This window comes from Somniosus microcephalus, chromosome 15 (assembly GCF_052327205.1).
Source record: "Somniosus microcephalus isolate GS21.2 chromosome 15, FLI_Smic_1.0, whole genome shotgun sequence".
NCBI classification, from domain to species: Eukaryota; Metazoa; Chordata; class Chondrichthyes; order Squaliformes; family Somniosidae; genus Somniosus; species Somniosus microcephalus.
In genome coordinates, this window is record NC_141001.1 from 68511335 (window position 1) to 68537417 (window position 26083).

Genomic DNA, 26083 nt, shown 5'->3' on the forward strand with positions numbered 1-26083 from the left:
ACGGGGATTGGCAGCTATTCAACAGCAGGGGGCCATCACCATGGAGCTCGCGCCTGCTATCATCACCTGCACTTCGAGTACCGAGAGGTGACCAGGAGCAGTAAAACAGGCCAGTCTTCATCTTTAACCATAGTACCAGTGATCACACCCCTACTTCAACACCGCCCCCCCCCCAAACTGTGATTAGCTTACTCAGCAAAGATTGGGGATTGAATCTTGGACTTTCTTCGTTTCTACAGTTTAGCTACTTACTGGCTAAATTCACTGAGCCATTGGGGGAGCCATATTCAGTTTTTGAGGCGCCAAAAGGCAGCAAGATTCTTTTCTACAGTAAAGAGGTATTGACTCATTTTAAATTGGATCACCTTTCCAGTGTCTGAAAATAAATCCTCTGAAATTACACACTTGAAAATCTGTTTGCCCAATATGAAAGTGAATTAATGTAGCTACATTGTACAGTATTTTAATTAGTAAATTAAATTGTACCCTAATAATTCTTATCTAAGTTTGCTAGAGCAGGATAAATTTCATTTAATATGCCCTATTGTTTGAGGCTAACGTATCCCCGTTTAATATTCAAACAGCAGATCGATTAACTGCACTCGGCCCTTCTAAACTGTCCAGGAAAGCGCAGGAAACAAGTATGCAAACTCTTGCAGCATAAGCCATACACAGGATCGGTGAGTTGGGGAGTGGGAGAGCTCTATACTAAACATAAAAACAGACAAGGCTACATATAAAGATCACTTCCAGTCAAAATGGATCGGTAGTACACAAGAACGTAAGAATTCGGAGCAGGAGTAGGCCATACGGCCCCTAGAGCCTGCTCCACCATTCAATAAGATCATGGCTGATCTTCGACCTCAACACTATCCCACCCGATCTCCATATCCCTCGATTCCAAAAATCTATTTATCTCAGCCTTGAATATACTCAAAGACTCCACATTCACTGCCCTCTGGGGCAGAGAATTCCAAAGATCCATAACCCTCTGAGTGAAGAAATTCCTCCTCATCTCAGTCTTAAATGGCCGACCCCTTATCCAAAGACTGTCACCCCTAGTTCTAGACACTCCAGCCAGGAGAAACAACCTCTCAGCATCTACCCTGTCAATCCCCTTCAGAATCTTTTATGTTTCAATGAGATCACCACTCATTCTTCTAAACTCCAGAGAGTATAGGCCCAATCTACTCAATCTCTCCTCATAGGACAACCCTCACATCCCAGGGATCAGTCGAGTGAACCTTTGTTGCACCGCCTCTAAGGAAAGTATATCCTTCCTCAGATAAGGAGGCCAAAACTGTGCCCAGTACTCCAGGTGTGGTCTCACCAAAGCCCTGTACAGTTGTAGCAAGACTTCCTTACTCTTGTACTCCAACTTGATTACATAAAGGCCAACATGCCATTTGCCTTCCTAATTGCATGCTAACTTTGTGTTTCCTGTATGAGGACACCTATTCAAAAAAGGTGGTAGAGAGAAAACAGGGAATTACAGACCGGTAAGCCTGACATTGGTAGTGGGGAAAATGCTAGAGTCCATTATAAAAGATGTAATAGCAGAGCACTTGGAAAACAGTGACCGGATCGGACAAAGTCAACATGGATGTACAAAAGGTAAATCGTGCTTGACTCATTTTTGAGGATGTAGCTGGTAAAATAGATAAGGGAGAACCAGTGGATGTGGTGTATTTGGACTTTCAAAAGGCTTTCGATAAGGTCCCGCATAAGAGATTAGCGTGCAAAGTTAAGGCACATGGGATTGGGGGCAAGGTATTGACTTGGATAGAGAACTGGTTGGCAGACAGAAAGCAAAGAGTTGAAATAAACGGGTCTTTTTCCGAGTGGCAGGCAGTGACTAGTGGGGTACCGCAGGGATCAGTGCTAGGACCCCAGCTATTCACAATATATATTAATGATCTAGACGAGGGAACTAGATGTAATATCTTGCAGACGACACAAAGCTGGGTGGGCATGTGTGCTGTGGAGGATGCCGAGAAACTCCAGTATGATTTGGACAGGTTGGTGATTGGGCAGAAGCATGGCAGATGCAATATAACGTGGATAAATGTGAGGTTATCCACTTTGGTGTCAAAAACAGGAAGGCAGGTTATTATCTGAATGGCAATAGATTGGGAGAAGGGGAAGTGCAACGAGACCTGGGTGTCCTTGTGCACCAGTCGCTGAAGGTAAGCATGCAGGTGCAGCAGGCGGTTAAGAAGGCAAATGGTATGTTGGCCTTCATAGCGAGAGGGTTTGAGTACAGGAACAAGGATGTCTTGCTGCAGTTGTACAGGGCCTTGGTGAGACCACACCTTGAGTATTGTGTGCAGTTTTGGTCGCCTTATCTGAGGAAGGATGTTCTTGCCATGGAAGGAGTGCAGCGAAGATTCATCAGGCTGATACCTGGGATGGCAGGAATGACGTATGAGGAGAGATTGGGTCAATTGGGCTTGTACTTGCTGGAGTTTAGAAGAATGAGAGGGGATCTCATTGAAACGTATAAAATTCTAACAGGACTGGACAGACTAGATGCAGGAAGGATGTTCCCGATGGTCAGGGAGTCCAGAACCAGGGGTCACAGTCTAAGGATAAGGGGTAAGCCATTTAGGACAGAGATGAGGAGGAATTTCTTCACCCAGAAAGTGGTGAACCTGTGGAATTCTCTACCACAGAAGGCAGTAGAGGCCAATTCATTAAATATATTCAAGAAGGAGTTAGATATATTTCTTAAGGCTAAAGGGATCAAGGGATATGGAGAGAAGGCAGGGACAGGGTACTGAATTTGGATGATCAGCCATGATCTCATTGAATGGCGAAGCAGGCTCGAGGGGCCGAATGGCCTACTCCTGCTCCTATCTTCTATGTTAAATCTCTCTGAACACCAACATTTAATAGTTTCTCACCATTTAAAAAATATTCTCTTTTTTTTCTATTCTTCCTACCAAAGTGAATAACCTCACATTATATTCTATCTGCCACCTTATTGTAGTTGGAAAGAAAGACTCTAAGGTCCTTTCCCTAAAAGAAAGAGACTGTAATTAAGTGCCCAGTATATATTAAATTCACATAAGCATAGCCACTGTCCTATTCCTGAACTCGATATTTACTCCATCATTTCTCAACTTTTAGCTGAATTTCATTGTGCACTTGTTGCTCTCTGTTGGTGATTATTTGTTCCATTTCTTTATCTAATTTATACTCGGACTCAGGATACATGTAAATGATCAGATCTGCATTAATGCCAATGGAATGCAAGTCACCCCACAATAAAAGTGAGGCAAATTCCACAGCAACCAAGCCCGATATTGAATAACTGCTTCAAGAATCAGTTCTGGAATATAACTGGGGCAGAAAGATTCCCTGATGGTGTTTCTTATTTGCAGCGAGTGCTGCCACATCAGGCCCTGTTCATGTCAAGACACCTAACTCCAGTATATTTTCAAATGACACATTCTTTGCACTGATTTGCAATTTTAAATGGTAATTTTAAAATTATTTTTTTGGCCAGCACAAGAACTCTTTTATTAGCTAGGAAAATAAAGAGCAGGGTCAGCTCACACCAGTGACCCTTTCTGCCATTGAAAACAACAAGAGCGTGAACAAATGTGTAACTGTCATCTAGCCTGGGGGCAAGCTATACAGTTCCTACTCTCAGACAGAAACATCTTATAAATGCTTTTAATAAATATATATGCATCTGTTGCAAACCAGAAGATCCTGCTTTATGCAATAATGTTGTTACTTAGTATTATAAATATCTCTAGGATCAGCTAATCTCTATTTTAGATTCAAAGTCACTTAATCCTTTTCATACTCAGTCTAGGTGCAATGACCCCACTATTAGGCTGTATTAGCATATGAACAGCTCCTAACCATTGAGCTAATCCTCTAATCCCTTCACACCTGTTTGGCAACTTTTTTTTTCTAACTTTTGGTCATTTCTTGATTTCTTCCCCGTGCTTTTCTTACTCCTTTCTATTTCATTTGAGTTTTGTTCCAATCAATCTTTGTATCTGTTGCAATACATCAGTTTAATTTCACACATATGATAATAAAAGCACTCCTGACAATTCTACACCCTTTCGAAGTTATTTTGGGAGGTAAAGATATTCAAGATCTTTTTTATAACATTAAACTGGATTAAATTGGTGAAGAATGGTGTATAGTTGTCTCTATAAACATGCTTATTTACAGAATCAGGATAAACTATCCTGAGTTTTCTAAGTGTGGAATGTCTGCCATTGCAGAGTAATATTGAGCTTTTTTCAAAAGCTGTAGTAACTCCTGTTGAAATGGGGTCAGTGGGATCTAATGCAAACAATTTTGTTCAACAGGATTTAATTGGATGACCAAATAGCAGCCAGCCACGATGAATCTGCAATAATTCTCCCTTAACAAATCTGAAGCAGCTCAATTGCCACCTAATATAAATGACAAAGTTTAGTAATTCAGCCTGTGTGTGATACATGTGCATTATTAATTCAATCAAAATGGAAAAATATCTCCCCTTACAATGTTCAACAAGTAGTAGGATACTTCCACTTCCATAATATCATCCACTGCTTCCCCATCCTCAGCCAATCTTTGCTGAAACCCTCATCCATGCTTTTGTCACCTCTAGACTTAACTATTCCAATGCTCTCCTTGCAGGCCGGCTGCCCTCAAATGTTCCGTGCATCCAAAGCTCTGCTCCCCGTAACCCATGCACACCAAGTCCAGCTCACCAATCACCGATCCTTGTTGATCTTCACGAGTTCCTGGTCTCCCACCACCCTAAATTTAAAGTTCTCATCATTGTGTTTAGTTCCCTTCATGGCCTCTCCCTGTCTCTAATTTTTTCCAGCCCTACAACCCCTCCTTGAATTCTCCTTTCCTCCAACTCTGGCCTTCTATGCACCCCTTTGCCCCCACCATTGGCCTTCAACCATCTTTGTCTGGGTAGTCGTGGCCGATTGTTTAAGGCGATGGACTAGAAATCCATTGGGATTTCCCCACACGGATTTGAATCCCACCGACTACGGAAGTGATGGTGCCGTCCTAAGTGACGCGTTTTGTGTTGCATAGTACTAGAGAAGAAAGTAGTTCTAGAGGCGGAAGTAGTACCATATTAGATAGGAGCAGACTAAGAAAGACTATGAAAAATTCAAAAATGGGTTTAGAATGCATGTAAGTAAACGCACAGAGTGTGGTGAATACGGTTGGTGAGCTACAAGCACAATTAGCTGTGTGGCAATATGATGTTGTGGCAATAACAGAAATGTGGCTTAAAAATGGTGAGGACTGGGCACTTAATATTCAAGGGTACAAGGTGTTCAGAAAAGATAGGGAAAGAAAAAAGGGAGGTGGGGTGGCAGTGCTGATTAAGGAAGACATTGCAGTGTTGGAAAGGGAGGATGTTCTTGAGGGGACAAGGACAGAATCTATTTGGTTAGAGTTGAAGAGCAAAAAGGGTATGATCATGCTATTGGGGGTATTCTACAGGCCTCCAAATAGCGAGAGGGAGGTAGAGGAGCAAATCTGCAGGGAAATTGCAGAGATATGCAAGAGCTATAGAGTGGTGATATTGGGGGACTTTAATTACCCAAATATCGATTGGGGTAATGCTAGGGTAAAGGGAAAGGAGGGAGAGGAATTTCTGAAATCTGTTCAGGAGAATTTCCTTGACCAGTATGTTCTTGGCCCAACTAGGAAGGAGGCATTACTGGATCTGGTGCTGGGGAATGAGGTGGGCCAGGTTGACCAAGTGTCTGTGGGAGAACACTTGGGTACGAGTGATCATAGAAACATAGAAGATAGGAGCAGGAGTAGGCCATTCGGCCCCTCGAGCCTGCCCCACCATTCAATGCGATCCTGGCTGATCATTCAAATTCAATACCCGGTCCTTGCTTTCTCCCCATACCCCTTGATCCCTTTAGCCTTGAGAAATATATCCAACTCCTTCTTGAATATATTTAATGAATTGGCCTCTACTGCCTTCTGTGGTAGAGAATTCCACAGGTTCACCACTCTCTGGGTGAAGAAATTCCTCCTCATTTCTGTCCTAAATGGCCTAACTCTTATCCTTAGACTGTGACCCCTGGTTCTGGACTCCCCGACCATCGGGAACATTCTTCCTGCATCTAGTCTGTCCAGTCCTGTCAGAATTTTATACGTTTCAATGAGATCCCCTCTCATTCTTCTAAACTCCAGTGAGTACAAGCCCAATCGACCCAATCTCTCCTCATACATCATTCCTGCCATCCCAGGTATCAGCCTGGTGAATCTTCGCTGAACTCCTTCCATGGCAAGAACATCCTTCCTCAGATAAGGCGACCAAAACTGCACACAATACTCAAGATGTGGTCTCACCAAGGCCCTGTACAACTGCAGCAAGACATCCTTGTTCCTGTACTCAAACCCTCTCGCTACGAAGGCCAACATACCATTTGCCTTCTTAACCGCCTGCTGCACCTGCATGCTTACCTTCAGCGACTGGTGCACAAGGACACCCAGGTCTCGTTGCCCTTCCCCTTCTCCCAATCTATTGCCATTCAGATAATAATCTGCCTTCTTGTTTTTGACACCAAAGTGGATAACCGCACATTTATCCACGTTATATTGCATCTGCCATGCTTCTGCCCAATCACCCAACATGTCCAAATCATCCTGGTGTTTCTCGGCATCCTCCTCACAGCACACACGCCCACCCAGCTTTGTGTCGTCTGCAAATTTGGAGATATTATATCTAGTTCCCTTGTCTAGATCATTAATATATATTGTGAATAGCTGGGGTCCAAGGACCGATCCCTGCGGTACCCCACTAGTCACTGCCTGCCACTCGGAAAAAGACCCGTTTATTCCAACTCTTCGCTTTCTGTCTGCCAACCAGTTCTCTATCCAAGTCAATACCTTGCCCCCAATCCCATGTGTCTTAACTTTATATGCAAATCTCTTATGCGGGACCTTATCAAAAGCCTTCTGAAAGTCCAAATACACCACATCCACTGGTTCTCCCTTATCTATTTTACCAGTTACATCCTCAAAAAATTCCAGTAGATTAGTCAAGCACGATTTACCCTTTGTAAATCCATGTTGACTTTGTCCGATCCTGTCACTGTTTTCCAAGTGCTCTGCTATTACATCTTTTATGATGGACTCTAGCATTCTCTCTACCACCTTTTTTGAATAGTGGGGTAACATTAGCTACCCTCCAATCCATGGGTACTGTTCCAGATTCCATCGAATGTTGGAAGATGATCAGCACTGGTAGCAATCCTGAGATTACTACCTTTGGAGGTCCTATTTTTTAATTTACCTCCTAACTCCCTATATTCAGCTTTTAGGACCTCAGCCCATTTTTTACCTATATCGTTGGTACCTATATGCACCACAACAACTGGCTGTTCACCCTCCCCTTCCAAAATGTTCTGCAGCCGCTCTGAGACATCCTTGACCCTTGCACCAGGGAGGCAACACACCATCCTGGAGTCTCGTTTGCGGCCGCAGAAACGCCTATCTAATCCCCTTACAATAGAATCCCCTATTACTATAGCTCTACCCCTCTTTTTCCTCCCGTCCTGTGTAGCAGAACCACCCCTGGTGCCAGGAAGTTGGCTGCTGCTGCCTTCCTCTGATAAGCCATCCCCCCCAACAGTACTCTAAGTGTTGTATCTGTTTGAGAGGGGGATGTCCACAGGGGATCCCTGCGCTACCTGCCTGCGCCTAGTACTCTGTCTGTTGGTCACCCCTTCCCTTTCTGCCTGTCCAACCTTTGCCTGCGGTGTGACCAACTGATTAAACGTGCTATTCACGACGTCCTCAGCATTGCGAATGGTCCAGTATGTATCCAATCGCAGCTCCAGTGCCGCAATGCGGTCTGCCAGTAGCTGCAGCTGGATACACTTCCTACACACATAGTTGTCGGGGACACAGGAAGTGTCCCCGAGTTCCCACATAGCGCAGGAGGAGCATACCACGGCACCGGGTTGTCCTGCCATGACTTACCCTTTAGTTAATTGCGATTAAATTAAAACAAATCAATCCCACCAATTACACTACAGTTAAATGGTATATTTTAGGGCCCTGGTTTTTCAAACAGTCCCCGCTACACCACAGAGAGCTTAGAAACTATAAACCACAGAGTTAAAGTTTAAAAAGAGAGAAATACTCACCAACCAATCACTTACCTGCTTTCTGGTGACGTCACACTTCGATTACTTTTTACTTCTCTCCCTCTCTGTGAGATTGGAGATTAGTACGCCTACCTGGTCTCTGGGGCCTTTTATAGCCCCGCTGCCGCCGCTGAGTTTCCTGCCAACGCTGTGAGGCCTACCTGGTCTCTCGGAGCCTTTTATAGCCCCGCTGCCGCCGCTGAGTTTCCCGCCGACGCTGTGAGGCCTACCTGGTCTCTTGGAGCCTTTTATAGCCCCGCTGCCGCCGCTGAGTTTCCCGCCAACACTGATCATCGTATCATAAGATTTAGATTAGCAATGGAGAGGAGCAAGGAACAACCTGGAGTGGAACTTCTAAACTGGAATAGGGCTAACTTCAATGGGATGCAAAAGGATCTAGCCAGAGTAAAATGGAACCAAAGAATGACAGGAAAAATTGTAACGGAACAATGGGAGATCTTTAAGGAGGAGATATTTCAAGTACAGGCTAGGTACATTCCAACAAGAGGGAAGGATAAGGGAACCAAAGCAAGGGCTCCTTGGATGATGAGGGAAATAGAGAAGATGATGAAACAAAAAAAGAGGCTGTATGATGAATGTCAGGTGAATTCTTCAAGGGAGAACCAGACCAAATACAATAAGTTGAGAGGGGAAGTGAAGATAAAAATAAGATTGGCAAAGAGAGACTATGAGAGTAGAATGGCAGTTAACATAAGGGAACCCAAAAATCTTCCACCGGTATGTAAACAGTAAGCTGATAGTAAGAGGCGGGGTGGGGCCTATTAGGGACAAAGAAGGTGATGTATGCTTGGAGGCGCAGGGCAAGGCTAGAATACTCAATGAGTACTTTGTATTGGTGTTTACTAAGGAGGTGGATGCTGACAAAATATCAGTAGAAGTGGAAAAGATAGAAGCAATGGAAGGGGTGAAAATTGATAGGATGTATTGAAAGGCTGGGTATGCTTAGAGTGGATAAGTCGCCTGGTCCAGATGGCTTGCATCCCAGGTTGCTAAGAGAATTGGGGGAGGAGATAGCGGAAGGGTTTGCCATCATTTTCCAATCTTTCCTAGATGCAGGGGAGGTGCCTGAGGATTGGAAAGTGGCAAATGTGACACCATTGTTCAAGGGTGTCGGGACAATCCTAGTAACTACAGGCCAGTCAGTTTAACATCAGTGCTGGGTAAAGTTTTAGAAACAATAATCAAGGAAAAAGTTAACGGGCACTTGGAGAGGTTTAAGCTAATTAAGGAGAGCCAACACGGATTTGTAAAAGGCAGATAGTGTTTGACTAATCCAATTGAATTTTTTGATGAAGTAACAGGGTGGATTGATGAAGGGAATGCAATGGATGATGTCTACATGGATTTTCGGAAGGCGTTTGACAAAGTGCCACATAGAAGGCTGGTTAACAAAATTGAGGCTCATGGAATAGGTGGGTCAGCGGCAGCTTGGATAAGGAATTGGCTTAAGGACAGAAAACAGCGAGTTGTGGTAAATGGCTGTTTTTCAGACTGGAGGATGGCAGGCAATGGTGTTCCCAAGGGTCAGTGCTGGGGCCCCTGCTTTTTTTGAAATGACCTGGATATTGGAATACAGAGTAGAATTTTTAAAGTTGCCGATGACACCAAACTTGGGGCTGTGGCAAACAGTGATGATGATGATAACAATCAACTGCAACAGGACATAGAAAGGCTAGCAGAATGGGCAGACAAGTGGCAGATGGAATTTAATACAGAGAAGTGTGAAGTGATGCATTTTGGCAGAAGGAACAGGGAGAGGCAATATACACTTAATGGCACAGTTTTTAAAGAGTGTGCAGGGACAGAGGGACCTGGGAGTTAATGTGCATAGTTCCCTGAAGGTGGTGGGACATATTGAGAGAGTGGTTAGCAAAGCATACGGGATCTTGGGCTTCATAAATAGAGGTATTGAGTAGAAAAGTAGAGAAGTTATGCTGAACCTTTATAAAGTGCTGGTTAGGCCACAACTGGAGTACTGCGTCCAGTTCTGGTCACCACACTTTAGGAAGGATGTGAAGGCCCTTGAGAGGCTGCAGAGGAGATTTGCCAGAATGGTTCCGGGAATGGGGGACCTTAGCTACAAGGACAGGTTGGAGAAGCTGGATTTGTTTTCATTAGAGCAAAGGAGGTTGCGGGGTGATTTGATAGAGGTGTACATGATTATGATGGGTTTGGATAGGCTAGACGGGGAAAGGCTAGACGGGGAAAGGCTGTTCCCACTAGTTGATGGTACAAGGACTAGGGGACACAGATCTAAGGTTTTGGGCAAGAAATACAGGGGGGACATGAGGAACAGCTTTGTTATGCAGCAAGTGGTGAGGACCTGGAACTTGCTGCCGACAGAAGTGGTGGAAGTGGAGACACTCAATGTTTTCAAGGGGAGACTGGATAGACATTTGAGGGAAATAAATTTGCAGGGCTACAGGGATAGAGCAGGGGAATGGGACTGACTGGATTGCTCTACAAAGAGTCGGCATGGACTCGATGGGCCGAATGGCCTCCTTCTGTGCCATTATGACTCTATGACTTGAATTCCCTTCCTAAACCCCTCCACCTCTCCTCCTTTAAAATCCTCCTTAAAATCAACCTCTGACCAAGCTTTTGGTCATCCCTCCTAATATTGGGCCAGATTTTCCAATCAGAGGCTTCCTATGGGCGGATGCCTCCGATCGGAAAAAACCTACGAACTTACCTGCTGGCTCTGTAGGTCCAGACACTTCCAATCCTGGGCCTCTCCTGGTTCGCGCGCGCAAAGGCCCAGGTATCCCAGGGGCGCAGACAGTTCGCAAGCGTCCCTGGGATCACGTGGGCCATGGGGAACCAATCAAAGAAGGGAATCCCCCTTCTTACTTGTCTCTACGCATAGATCTGTCAAACGTATGAATGGGGATCATTTAAAAAAGTTAAACATTAAATAATTTTTTTTAAATCCCGAATTTAAAATTAGCAAAAGTTACAATAAAAAAAATTAAATTTGTTTAAAATATTTAAAATAAAGTTTTTTACAGAGCTAAAAATAAACTTATCTTTTTTTAAAAAGTACTTTAAATTATAAAAGTGAATCAAATATTTTTTTTAAACTCTTATGCTGGTAAAAGCAGGCCTTACGCACGCTTTTACCAGGTGTAAGATTTTTAAAGGTTTTCAGCGGGCAGAGGTTGTGCAGAAAACGGAACGCTCCATCCGCGGAGGCCCTTTTCCCAGGCAGGTGGATGATCGGTCAAGAATTGGAAGTGCCGGGTTTCAGTGCATGCACTTCACATGCCTAAACCCGGCACTTGCGCGGCCCCTACGGGTGCGTACACACCCGTGGGGGTCGGAATATCCGGCCCATTATCTTCTTTAGCTCGGTGTCTATTTTTAATTCTGATTTTGCATCTATTATTTTCTGTTTAAGCCTACCTGAAGCACCTTGGGGCATTTTTCTATGTTAAAAGGTGCTATATGAATGTCAGTTGTAGTAAGAATTGCATTAGAAGCACAAAAGAGGTGTCAGGATGTTCAAATTATAAATTGAATCATAAGTAGACTATTTAAAAAGGAAATCTGCATATTTACATAATTTTTTTTCTTTACAGATTTATGCAATTCTACATACATCAGTATTACTTTTTCTAATTTTTACAAATTTCAGAAAATAAATCATAAAAGTTGAATCACAGGGTGTAACAAGTTTACAAAAGTTGACACTTGAGTCTAAACTTTGTGAGCCCGCCATGGCCACAGATTCAGAAAACTTAGCCCTTGGTGAAACCAATTTTTTAAATCAGTAGGTGTAGGTACTGTTTTTTTGGAACCATGGGGGTTTATAGTTCAAAAACCCAGTGTCTGTGTTGGCTCTTTGCTAGAGCAATCGAAACTGATCCAAACTGCCCTGCTCTCTTCCCATAGCCGTGTATCTTTCTGTGCATCAAATATTTATCCAAGTTTTCCTTAAGTGATAAAGTTCTCTGTTTCAATCACTCCATGTGGCAAAGCATCGCATGCTCCAACAACCCTGTGTTTAAAAACCGCTTTCCTCATCCTTTTAGTGATAATTTTAAATTTATGACCCTTCATCACTGACTCCCCAACCAGAGGGAATAATCTTTCCTCATTAGGAACATAAGAACCATGGAAGTTTACAGCTCAAAGACACACATCGTGTCTGTGTTTGCTTTACCTTATCAAAACTTATAATTTTGAAAGCCTCTAGTATATCTCCTCTTAACATTCTCTGCTCCCGTGGAAACAGTCCCAAGATCTCAAGTCTCTCCTCATAACTATGGTTTCCCATCCCTGACAACTACTGTATTATATATTGCAGTGTGTGTGTGCCTTATATACCACAAGATACTTGTGAATCAGGAAGACCATTCGGCCCATCTTAATTCATCCATCCAGCATGGCTTTACACTTCCCTCCTCACTGCATCTAACTGCTTCCCATGTTTTCACCTCCACCATTCTGCACAAAGTCTATTCCAGGAATTGATAACTTGCTAAATGAAAAACTTCCAAATATCAATCCTAAAATTACCTTTTCCTAGTCTGACCTTGTGTCCCCTTGTCCTGTTCCCATAATTTAATTTATAGTAGTATTCCAGAATAACACTTATCCATACCACTTACTTCCCAGATGCCTCTTTTCCACATTTCTCCAGTCTTTCCTCATAACTGAGACCTGACACTAGAGATGACCCTTGTGGCTATTCTCTGCACTTCCCTCCAATGCTTGAGTCATCTCCCTTGCTTCTTGGCAACTAGAACTGGATACAGTACTCAAGATACAATCTGATCAGAACGCTGTACTGTTTGAACACAACTTTCTCTGACTTGTATTCTACTGTTTTGGAGATGGAGTTCAACATTATGATGGCTTTATTGATTGCTGCTCTGCATTGGTTGAGCATGTTTAGGATTGAATCTACCAAGACTCCCAGGTATCTTTTAACTTCATCTTTAGCTATTTCGACACCACTCATGGTGTATGTAAACCACCCGTTTTGCCTTCCTAGGTGCAGTACTTTACATTTTTCTACATTAAATTTCATCTGCAATTGTTCAGCCCGCTCACATGTTTTGTTTAACTCGTTCTGTAATTCCTGGGTGGACTCCTTCAATTCCCCTACCCCTCCTATTTTGGCACCGTCTGTAAATCTGACCATATATCTTTGTTTTTTCCTAATGTGAATTGAGTGGCTTTTATAAAATCATGTATTTACATACTGCACTGACCTTCTTGACAACAAAGATTTGTCATTATGATTAGGGCTGCTACCTTCTGACAAATCCAAAACTAGACAGGGGAGGCAGAATAATGGATAGAGGGGATCATGGCAGCCGTTCTGAGATTTAGTTTACCTATGGTGCAATTTAATCATAAACTTTAACTATCTCAATCATTAGTAAATGGAAAAAATTTACTTATTTGAAAACCGTTGTCTTAAAAGTTTCTGCACAGACCCCTCAGTAACTGGCAGCTTTAATTATGGGGAAGACACTGTTGTGGCCTGTGTGTCAATGTTCATTGGCCATTTTCTCATTCTTGATGAATATAGCTTGATGTGAACTACTAGCACCCTCTACCAGTAGTAACCTTTAGTGACAAGGAATCACACCATACTTCCAACAGTCAGATGCAGCTAAATGGAATGCTACTTTGTTGGGAAGTTTCATCCTTGCATCTGAATTTGGTAAGCTCCAGCTAATAACAAATTTGCTAAATTCAATCAATCATTCAGCAATTCATTTAAATAAAACCGTAGAAAACACTTTCTTGATGGGGCCTGGAGATGGTCTCCTGCCTCCGCCAAACACAAATTACCCGACCCTGGGAAGTGGGATGGGCACAGCAGCCTGGCAGCTAAAAGTCCCGTCATATTTCCAACAGCAGAGTGGAGCTCCAGGAATTTCAGGCCCAAAGTTTCTTTGCGGTTCAAACACTCCCACATTCTGTTCTTGTGGCAAGGTCAGTTGATATAAAGACCATGAGAAATACATGCCTTTTCCCCCAAAGGTGATGCTCCAAACATTACATTCCTGTATGAGGAAAATGGCAATTTTATTCTGTCCTTAGATCATAGCGCAGGATCAAGAATATGTGCTTATTTAAACTGAGCCAGAATAACCAGTAGCCAGTATGCCCTGCTCTTTTCACCCTCCGGTCTACTGCAAGTAAAGAGCACCATCTACTGGGAAAGTAGATCTACAACAGACCAGGAACTAAACCTTTTAGTCTATGGTTCTGCCTTTATCAACTGAGTCAACAGGGAGCCCACTACATTTAATGTAGAACCGATATCCAGTTTGTTGCCTCCTTAAAATATTAAAAGACATAAATCTTCTACACTGAAGCCGTTCCTCATCTGTAAGTATCTTGTGATATTGTGCCACCTGCTTGAAAGAATGTGTAGAAAGAAGCTCAAATGAGGACAGGAACGGGATGGCCTGTGATGCCGTCCCCGTCAAATGGCCTGGCAACACTCGGTCTGGGTTTACATGTAAATAATGGCACTTGCATGAGGAACTGTATCCCAGCATGAAAGGAGAACAGAAAATTAGGAGGAAATATCTTATTCATGTTATTGCAAAGATATGATGTCTGACAACTACAGGTTTGTGAAAACTGTTTAAACCTGTAATTTAATTCCTCTTCCATACTAAACTTTTAAACATTGGAATTGCTAGATGAAAAAAGGCCACAATCCATCGAGTTTGCTTTCTACCATCCTGGAAGTCACATGATCCTAGTATGTATCAAATTACTCATGCTGTATCCCAAAAAGTTATTTAAATTGTTTTTCTCTTCTGGTTAGAAGGTATTTTCAAAAGACATTCAATAAGGTGCCACGCGAAAGGTCGTTAACACAAGGGCTCGTGGGTAATATATTAGCATGGAAAGAGGATTGGTTAAAGGACAGAAAACAGCGTAGGAATAAACAGGTCATTTTCGGGATGGCAGGCTGTTACTAGTGGGGTACCGCAAGGATCAGTGCTGGGGCTTCTGCTATTTACAATCTATGTCAATGACTTAGATGAAGGGATCAAGTGTAATGTATCCAAGTTTGCTGATGATAAAAAGCAAGCTGTGAGGAGGACAAAGTCTCTGCTTCAGTTCTTAAGCTTTTACATTTAATTTTGTATCGATGGCAGAAAGGTCGGTAACCAGAGGGCACAGATTTAAGGTAATTGGCAGGTTAAGTGAGTGGGCAAGAAGGTGGCAGATGGAGCATGTGGGGAAATGTGAGGTTATTCACTTTGGTAGGAAGAATAGAAAAGAGAATATTTTTTAAATGGTGAGAGACTAATAAATGTTGCTGTTCAGAGGGATTTGGGTGTCTTTGTACACAAAACACAGAAAGTGAACATGAAGGTACAGCAAGCAATTAGGAAGGCAAATGGCATGTTGGCCTTAATTGCAAGAGGGTTGGAGTACAGGAGTAAGGAGGTCTTGCTGCAATTGTACAGGGCGTTGGTGAGACCACACCTGGAGTACTGTGCACAAGTTTGGTCTCCGTACCCAAAGAAGGATATACTTGCAATGAAGGTTCACTAGCTTGATTCCTGGGATGAGAGGGTTGTCCTATGAGGAGAGATTGAGTAGACTGGGCCTAGAAATATAAGATTCTGAGAGGGCTTGACAGGGTAGATGCTGAGAGGCTGTTTCCCCTAGCTGGAGATTCTAGAACAAGAGGGGATAGTCTCAGGATAAGGGGTCGGCCATTGAGGACTGAGATGAGGAGAAATTTCTTCACGCAGAGGATTTTGAATCATTGGAATTCTCTATCCCAGAGGGCTGTGGATGTAGAGTCATTGAGTATATTCAAGGCTGAGATTGATAGTTTTTTTCCAAAGGATATGGGGATCGGGCGGAAAAGTGGAGTTGAGGTCAAAAATCAGCCATGATCTAGGCTTGAAGGGCCATATGGCCTACTCCTGCTCCTAATTCTTATGTTCTTATGCAAGGATCGTTTGGCCCAGACTTTCAACTATTTTCACATATTGTCAATACAGCTCACACTACCTACAAGGATGCAAAATTCAAGTGTCATATGATGGGTAGTATCGGTCTCCTTTTGCTCTGCGCTCAATAATGTCGTAAGAGTTGATGTAACTTACGCAAACACGGCATGTGAATCTGAGTGACTGGTGTTTACAAACTTCAAGTTGAAAGTCAAAGTTTCCTAGATGTAAATTATCATTGATGAGTTTTCTACAGCTGGTATTACCATAGTGGAATTATGCAATCCTCCTGTAAAATTGCTCATTAATTCCATACCAGAATTGAGAATTCAGTCAGTAAAGCGCTCAGGCCTGGGATGGAATTACTTCATCCTACCATAACCTTAGTCCAATCATGGAGTTACTGAATTCTACCATCAAATTACACAAGAAAGAAATTGATCCTACAATGGAATTATTTAATCCTACCATTGAACTGCTCATTGAGTAGTTCAGTTGCAGGACTGAGTATCTCAATTAAGTATTTTATCCAATAGTGGAATTATCCAATCCCACTACATTACTCTAAATTATTCAATCCTACCATGGAATTACTCGGATTGAATGAATTCTACTTTGGATGAGTCAACTGTGGAATTGCTTAATCAAGTACTTCCTTGCAGAGGAGTGGTGAGTGATCTAATGATCTAACCTGTCCATAGCCTCCAGAAATCTTTTGTAGCCCTCACCACTTGTCAACCCTCTTACCTTTGTGTCATCTGTAAATTAATATTTGCTCCCTGTATGCATGACCAAATGATCTATATACACACACAACCTGAACAAAACTGGACCCAACACTGGCTCCTGGAGTACATCACTTCCAACAATGCTTCTTTCCTTCTTGTACTAGAAACATACAGCCTTAGGAAGCAGTTTTGAACGCATTCTAAAACCATTCCCCACTTTGACCACGTACATTACCTTTTTGTCTGTCTATCTTGGGATAGTTAAATCACTGAACACAAATAGGCCATTCAGCCCATTTGTGGTGGCATTTATCCTCCATTAATTCTAATTATATTTACTCGCTGTTCCCATATCTCCTCAACCCCTGGACCTTCATCTACCTATTGAATAAAGTCTTGAATGTTTACAATTTCTGCATCAGCCGCAAACCCTGGAAGTGAATGCCACTGCTTCAGTTCTTAAGCTTTTACATTTAATTTTGTATCGATGGCAGAAAGGTCGGTAACCAGAGGACACAGATTTATGGTAATTGGCAAAAAGAGCCAGGTGGTGAGATGGAGAATTTTTAAAAATATAAAACACAGCAAATTAGGATTTGGAATTCACCATGCAAATGATATGGAATGCAGTCTGAATGGGTGGTGAAGCAGATTCAATAACTTTTCAAAAAAGGTTATTGAATAAATATTTGAAGGGGAAAATTTACAGGGCTATGGGAAAGAGCAAGGGAGTGGGACTAATTGGATAGTTCTCAAAAGCCAGCACAGGCACGATGGGCCTCCTTCTGTGCTGCGTCATTCTACAACTATGATGGACCGATTGCACCTCAAGGCTGAACTATTACGGAGGCTAAACTCCACACGCTCTTGGCCTTTTGCATTCCACCGATTCAGTGTTCAAGATTAATCTAGACCAATCCATCACTAGTAAACCCAAATTTACACTGTCCAATACACAATAGCCCAAATGCCACAAGAAAAACAGCTACCACTTATATAACCAATGAATTAACCTTTTAACATCTCAAACCATTCCAAGGTAAGACCCCAAACAAACAAGTTCCTCATGTTGAACAGCTAAATTTAAGTAAATTAAAGTCAAGATACAATAAGGTAAGTCAATATTTCAGTACTTATGCCCCAATCACTCCCAGGGGCTAAACACACATGGTCCTCTCCTTTAGCATTTAAAATAAATTTCAAGACTTAATTTGGGTCTGAGCTCTTACCCATTTCATCTAATAAAAAGCCAGAACTAACAGTTATAAAAAAAGGCACGCTCCCCTCCTGATGGTTCGGTGAGTAAATATACCGCATGGTTCTGGTGTGGAGATATATATTCTGGAAAATTCCAAGTTTGATGCCTGGTCGATGCCGAGCAACCTAATCTCAGCCAGGGCAGTTGTGCGACTCGCCTCAGCATCCTCATACATAGAAACATAGAAGATAGGAGCAGGAGTAGGCCATTCGGCCCTTTGAGCCTGCTCCACCATTCAATGAGATCATGGCTGATCATCCAAATTCAGTACCCGGTCCCTGCCTTCTCCCCATATCCCTTTAGCCTTAAGAAATATATCCAACTCTTTCTTGAATACATTTAATGAGCTGGCCTCCACCGCCCTCTGTGGCAGAGAATTCCACAGGTTCACCACTCTCTGGGTGAAGAAATTCCTCATTTCAGTCTTAAATGGCTTACCCCTTATCCTTAGACTATGACCCCTGGTTCTGGACTCCCCGGCCATCAGAAACATCCTTCCTGCATCTAGTCTGTCCAGGCCTGACAGAATTTTATAGGTTTCGATGAGATCCCCTCTCAATCTTCTAAACTCCAGTGAGTATAAGCCCAATCGACACAATCTCTCCTCATACGTCATTCCTGCCATTCCAGGTATCAGCCTGGTGAATCTTCGCTGCACTCCTTCCATGGCAAGAACGTCCTTCCTCAGGTAAGGCGACCAAAACTGCACACAATACTCAAGGTGTGGTCTCACCAAGGCCCTGTACAACTGCAGCAAGACATCCTTGTTCCTGTACTCAAACCCTCTTGCTACGAAGGCCAACATGCCATTTGCCTGCTGCACCTGCATGCTTACCTTCAGCGACTGGTGCACAAGAACACCCAGGTCTCTTTGCACTTCCCCTTCTCCCAATCTATTGCTATTCAAATAATAATCTGCCTTCACTTTGCTGGCAAAAACAGGGATAACCTCACATTTCTCCACATTATAGTGCATTTGCCATGTTTCTGCCCAATCACCCAACCTGTCCAAATCGTACTGGAGTTTCACGACATCCTGCTCACAGCTTACCCTCCCACCCAGCTTTGTGTCATCTGCAAATTTGGAGATATTACATCCAATTCCCTCGTCCAGATCATTAATATATATTGTGAACAGCTGGGGTCCTAGGACCGATCCTTGCGGTACCCCACTAGTCACTGCCTGCCACTCGGAAAACGACCCGTTTATTCCAACTCTTTGCTTTCTGTCTGCCAACCAGTTCTCTATCCAAGTCAATACCTTGCCACCAATCCCATGTGCCTTAATTTTGCATGCTAATCTCTTATGCGGGACCTTATTGAAAGCCTTCTGAAAGTCCAAATACACTGGTTCTCCCTTATCTATTTTACCAGTTACATCCTCAAAAAATTCCAGTTGATTAGTCAAGCATGATTTACCTTTTGTAAATCCATGTTGCCTTTGTCCGATCCTGTCACTGCTTTCCAAGTGCTCTGCTATTACATCTTTTATAATGGACTCTAGCATTTTCCCCACTACCGATGTCAGGCTTACCGGTCTATACTTCCCCGCTTTTTCTCTACCACCTTTTTTGAATAGTGGGGTAACATTAGCTACCCTCCAATCCATGGGTACTGTTCCAGAGTCTATCGAGTTCTGGAAGATGACCAGCAATGCATCTGCTATTTCTAGGGCCACTTCCTTAAGTACCCTGGGATGTAATTATCAGGCCCAGGGGATTTATCGGCCTTCAGTCCCATCAATTTTCCTAACACCATTTCCCTACAAATACTGATTTCTTTCAGTTCCACCCTTTCATCAGACCCTATGTTTCCCAGCATGTCAGGGAGGTTATTTGTGTCCTCCTTTGTGAAGACAGAACCAAAGTATGTATTTAGTTGGTCTGCCATTTCTTTGTTCCCCATTATAAATTCCCCTGATTCTCCATTTATTGCTACAGGATTGTGCATTAAACAAAAAAGCAGCTGAAGACTCAGCCAGTGTTACAGAGCCAAAGATGCAAAAGCTTCCTCCAAGGATATGTACTGCATATACACAAAAGAAAATATTTTAATTTAGATCTTATGGAAAGCATCAAGAATATCTGGAGCCGCACCACTCAATATAAATGAGCGTGTCCATATTATGGTACTAGGTCTCCGTACAACCACGGCATTAAGAATGAGGTGCGTCAGGGATGATCAAACATGGAGGTTAACAGTTACAGCTAAATTCAAAGAGTCCAATCAGAATGCTGTAGAAGGGTTTGATTTAATAGGGATGGGGAGAAGCAAAGTTATGGATGGCTTTGGAAAGGAAACAGTTAAACTATTAGACCAAATAACAAACCTTTTTGTCTTGAAATACAGAAGCGTAACAAAATTGGCACAGATGTACTGTACCATAAAATGTATCAAAGTAATTTATGCCCACTATTTCCCCACAGGGAGAGTTCCTGATCATAGCTAGACCATCAAGAAGTATTTTGAAAAAGTAGCCACTGGATGCCATGAAGTGGCAATGCAGAGTCGGTCCACATCTCCAGAGTTTCCAATCTCAGCTGTAGTGCTCTGAGATTCTGCCAAGTGGAGGGGACAATGGCAGATTGGAAAATGGCATGGCAGAATCCTGGGAAGGAGTCATTTAGTTTCTTGTTTAGCTGCAGGCAGGCAATGGAGAAAGAGGAAGAGGAGAGGAATTTTATGCCTCCTTCACAAATGTGAAATCTCTATGGAACCACAACAAAGAGCGTAGGACAGCAGTGATGCCTATCAAACCGTACTGTTGATTCCACTCCATCTCTGTAGAAGTACCCACGTAGTAATTACAGTACAAAAAAGGCAGCACTACAGCAGTGGTAACACCTTCAGCACAGAACCTTTTCTTGGTTTATTGAGAAAGCCGTCGACATTAATTTTTTTTTAAAGAATTCACAAAACTGGTGGTGCAGTTCAAGTGTACTCTCCCATTGAACAGTACACTTGCATTTCTTCCCCATCACATCTTTGATCTGTATTTGCAATTATTATAAAATGTGGTCCAGCAGTAGTCTCTGCAGCAAGAACAGTTGTATTAGACACAGCATTTAATTTCCCATATCCATTCAGCAACTCCACCATTTGCCAACGTGCTGATTAACATACCAATCCCCGATCACATTCTTGAATGGGCTCGTGAGCAGCAATCGCTCTCCGGCACTATTCAGCGATGAATCTCTACAGCAGTCCGGAGACTTCTCTGTCCTCTTTCCAGCCTACATCTGAGATTGAGCTATTCTTCCCTAGTGTCAAAAATTGGCAGCAGCCCAAAATTAATATTTTTCCAGGATCATGCTTATACAGTGTTGCTTCGGGAGGAAATGCAAAGATAGCAGCCGATTAGGATGGTACCTTCCACATCGTCCTAATCAGCTGCTAGCTTTACATTTCTAGAGGAATGAGCAGGCCGGACAGCAAGTCAGCAGCAGCGTTCTGGATGGTTGGAGTTTATGCAGGGTGGGGCTAGAGAGGCTAGGATGGACATTGGAAAAGTAGAGTCAAGCCTGGAATGGACAAAAGGAGTGGATGAGGCTTTCAGTGGCAAGATAGGAAAGTCTTCAGAAACCAATTAACTAGTTATTAATTTTATAGCTGTCTGGCTTCTTGCTGTGCACAAAATGGGAGATGTTTTCATACATAAAGTCACTGCATTGCAAAGTAATTGATTGTAAAGTGACTTTTTATATAAAAAAAAGAGCATTCTTGATGTATCTTGCATTTTTATTAACGATTTCCTGGGCTGCTATCAAGTGAAAATCACCACAGCTTTAAAAAAAAAAAATGAAAAGCTGTTTTTCCTTTTTTCAATGACAGAATGCGATGACTTTTAAGCGCACCCGCCTAAGGAATAGAAAAAAAGGCTGCTGCTATTTCTGGCACAGAAAAATAATGGATCAGCCATGGATAATCAAAGAGAAATCCATGAAGAGTGTAAAACATTTATAAACCTTTTCAAATGAAACCTCAGGAATGGAATTATTTTCAAACTATAACTGTGATCATGATTAATAAATTACGCGGGACAGATTAGATTCTAACCGAGGTAGAAAGATACCCAAACATCTGAAAAAATATAGCTTTATACCAGGATCAATATGAAGCAGGTTGCTCCTGTCCTCACCTATCCATTTGATGTAGAAAAGAAACTATCCTAAATTCTACTAACAGTCAAAGACTCTTGTTTTAAACAATACTGCTCCCCTACAAAATAGCTCCAAGGAGGACACAAGATACTTGGCATTAAATTCTGAACTTGTACCAAATACATCTCTCACTTTTTAAAAACTCTTTCACTCCTTTTCCTAGATGGTACATCTGCTCCTGACCTCCAACACTACACTAAACAAGATATTGATAAGGCATTACAATAGCTTTCTCAGAGCAGCACAGTGGAGATCAAGTCAGCAACATACAGGGTGAGTCCATGATTCCACATCACCTGAAGCAGGTTATGACCATACACTACACTACTTATTTTAAATGAAGGCAATGATTAAAAAAAGACACATGCATCAACCAAGTTGGTTGAAGGAGGGTGCAGACAAAAACTTACACAAGTTGAAACTGGAATCCACAGAAGTGTTCTTTTCCTTCTCTACAGGGAGAGAAATCAGCAACCTGCTACCAACAGGGGCAGAAGCCGGCATCTGGTTCAAGTGCTTGCAGTTGGGATACAACTTTAGATTGCAAACACCCCATTACTAAAGGTTTGAGAGACACATCAGTATTTTCATAAAAACTACTTAACCTGAACACTATCCCAAGTTCAGAACGCTTGCAAACTAGATCATAGCTAAAAGCCGACATTGCAATGGAATAAAGACTGACCAACTGCATGGTCAACTGCTAACCGACTGCTCCAAAATCGCAGCTTTTTGATGGAATTTCTAAAAGGCGTTGCAGGCTGAAAACAGTGTTCTCCTCCTGGAAGAGCATGGCAGCAATTTTTCTAGCTTCAGTGATGGAAATGTTGATTTCTTGCACTCCAAATAGACCATACTCATTCATTTCAACAGGAATGTGATTTAGTGGTTAATTTCATGCTAAAAAAGCTAAAGATTAAAATGGTTTCACCAATTATTGTCCAAGATTGGTATTGTTTGACCAATTAGGCATTACTATATGAATTTTATTTCCATATGATTTCAAGCAAAAACAATTTAGGTACACTAAACTCAACACACTGCACCCCAAAACAATACTAAGACATGTCATCCAACCATTCAACTCCACTTATGCAGAATTTGCACAGGTGTTCAACTAGAGTAGGCTGGTAAATCTCCCCATGGAAGGATTGTCCCATCAACTTCATACCAGCTGGCTGATGGGTTAATCAAAAGGTGGACACAGAGGAAAAATGGATGAGGAAGAATATCTTAATTAGATGCATCCATTAAATATTAAATCAATATCAGATATGTATACAATAATGAATACAATTAAAGTTTCATTAAAAGGATGAATGCAAATTTAGCTATGAAATGTTCTAGAGAAAACATTAAGGCCATATTAGATGTCAATTTGTAGTATTCAAATCACTACTGCTACCTAAAACATCAAATATAGATTGTTGTAAAAAAAAGTTTGTTCGCTAGAGGTGTGAAAGATTCAGGAGACATTGTGGGGAAGAAATTTGCTAACTTGTTTACCATCAGTAGGAGAAAAGCATGATATTTAGCAGTGGTCACCTTTGATAATAGTGGTACACAGTCCAATAAACATACCAAGCTAAAGAGACAATTGTCAGTCCAAAACAAAAACTAATTCTAGAACAAAGACAACTATGCTTTTTTTCCTCTTGCATTACATCTTTATTTAAATACAAAAAGTATCACAAGTATCTATAAAACTGCAGTCATATGAAAGCTGTTGGTCACAAAAAAAGTCTCATTTGGTAAAAGTGCACAAGCTTGAAGACTTTGGGACAAGTATTGGACTCTGGTTAGTAACAGTGTATTCATGGAATGTTCAAATAAATAAATAAATAACAATGGACAAAACAGTTTCTGCCAAACCTCTGCGAGGAAATAAAACCTAAAAAAAAATCCTACATGCTTCTTCATTGGTTTTTATTAAGGCACAGCTACAAAAATTTCCATTTGGCAAAGTTTTACCAGAAAACCAGATGACAGATATGACCAAACCATTAAAATATTAATATTTTGCCCAAAGATATAACTGAACTTTAAAATTATTTTCTTGCAGAATATGCAGCATCTGGAACAAGGCAGCACAATATGCAGAGTTGAGACTTCGCTGCAAAAGCAGAAATAAAGATCCCAGAAGTACAGTTCACAGTAATGCAGGGATCATGTAACCAGAGAACTTTTCGTATCTGAATTTAGCATTTGTAGAATTACCTCCATACCATCTAGAACCCTTACACAAGGCGGCTTTGTAAACCTACAAATCAAAACCTGAAAACAGTAAGACTACTGCATCAATTGTATTTTGTGTATTTCTTTTGAAAACTATTAAGTATACAGGTCACCAAAATGAATCTGCTCCTGTAAACAAAAAGTTTCAGTGCTGGTAAGCAAGTTCAAAACAGAACTGTTCAACGTCTAAATTTATATTCTAACAACCATACTCTAGATTTCAGAATGCAATCCACTTCAGTGTTCTAACAAATGGTATTTAAATTAATACTGGCACTCCAGACTTTTAATAAAAGGTTATTAAGTACAGCCATGCACCTAATTTATTATGATGTTTTGCAGTAAGCTTGTCAAGAATGCCAAAGTATCATCGTGCATTTAATAAAAACAGGGGTCATCCCACTGAATATGTGCATATACAATGGAGAGACTGCCCCGTAAACCTATTTAAGGAACAGTACAGAATTTTTAATGTTGCTTTCATATAGCAGCTCTTCTTCCCGATTTCTCCTTGCAATCCCAGCTCCCAATATTCCCTTCTGCCCAATTTTCTCCCTTCGCCTAGGCACAAACCTATATGTGGGTACAATACCACAGACACCAGCAGACTGCCAGTATCTTGCTCAAATGGCTTTTCTTGATGAGCCCAATGACTGCTGGTAGACTATTAGACTGGGAGAGCATCACGGCAGATTCCAATCCTATTTTCTATCTTGCACACAAGTGTACCTTCCAGCAGCTATCACTAGTTAGCAAATAAGATCAGAAACCCAAGTCATTTCTTCCCCAACCCCAGCTCAAGAGGCAAGCCCAAAATAAAACATCAAAATGTTGCCCTCGAAGTAGTAAACTAACTCAGCACTGATCAATGATCAAACTAGGGATATTCCTGGCTTGCATAGCTCAGTATTACACCACTAGGTGCATTTATCCACCAAGCGATCCTAGAGATACTCCTCGCTTTATATCTTTTTAGAGATTACAAAGATAGCCTTCACAGGTCCAGCCTCTTAGTACGAAGTCCAGGCAAGAATTATGCGATGATACTGGCAAAAACTACCATGTAAAAAAAAAATCAAAAGGGAATTTGGTAGATTTACTATTAATACCTAGGAGTCATTATTCTTTACAAAAGAGAAGTGATTGATTTAGTAGATAGTTACCATTACCATCTCAAATAGGACTAAAAGTTTGATCAATCCATTCTCCTGCAAGGGGCAGTTCCTTTAAAAATGTGAAGTACATCATTACACTTTTATATAAAATTAAAATCCTATTTACAGTTTAAATGCTTAAAATACACAAGGATCTATGAAGACCAAAATTTTCCATTTTACAGGCATATAAAAAGATACGGTACATCAATGAAACATGTTTTTCCAAATACATTTAAGATTGATTTTCTTCAACCATACATACATTTCATTGGAGAGTGTTGCTTGCAGCGAGTTACTAAGCTGCAACAGTTTGCATTCACATTAAACCAGTCTTGCGCTGCATGCTGAAAGATTGACACCACTTAATGGGGCAGAATGCAGGAGAGGAAGAGGGAAAGAGAGAGAAAAGGAACCAACAGAACCAGTTGGCT

General features: G+C 41.7%; 1 long non-coding RNA gene across 2 annotated transcripts; it reads left to right on the forward strand.

Annotated features, from left to right (window-relative positions):
* Positions 1–24782, forward strand: LOC147107007 (uncharacterized). Of its 2 annotated transcripts, XR_015081004.1 has the most exons (5): positions 1–338; positions 585–680; positions 22424–22533; positions 22719–22824; positions 24323–24782. It is a non-coding gene; the product is annotated as an uncharacterized LOC147107007 (long non-coding RNA). The 2 variants fall into 2 exon arrangements; XR_015081005.1 differs by lacking the exon at positions 22719–22824 and having other exon boundaries at positions 3–338.
* Positions 24783–26083: the final 1301 nt, after the last annotated feature.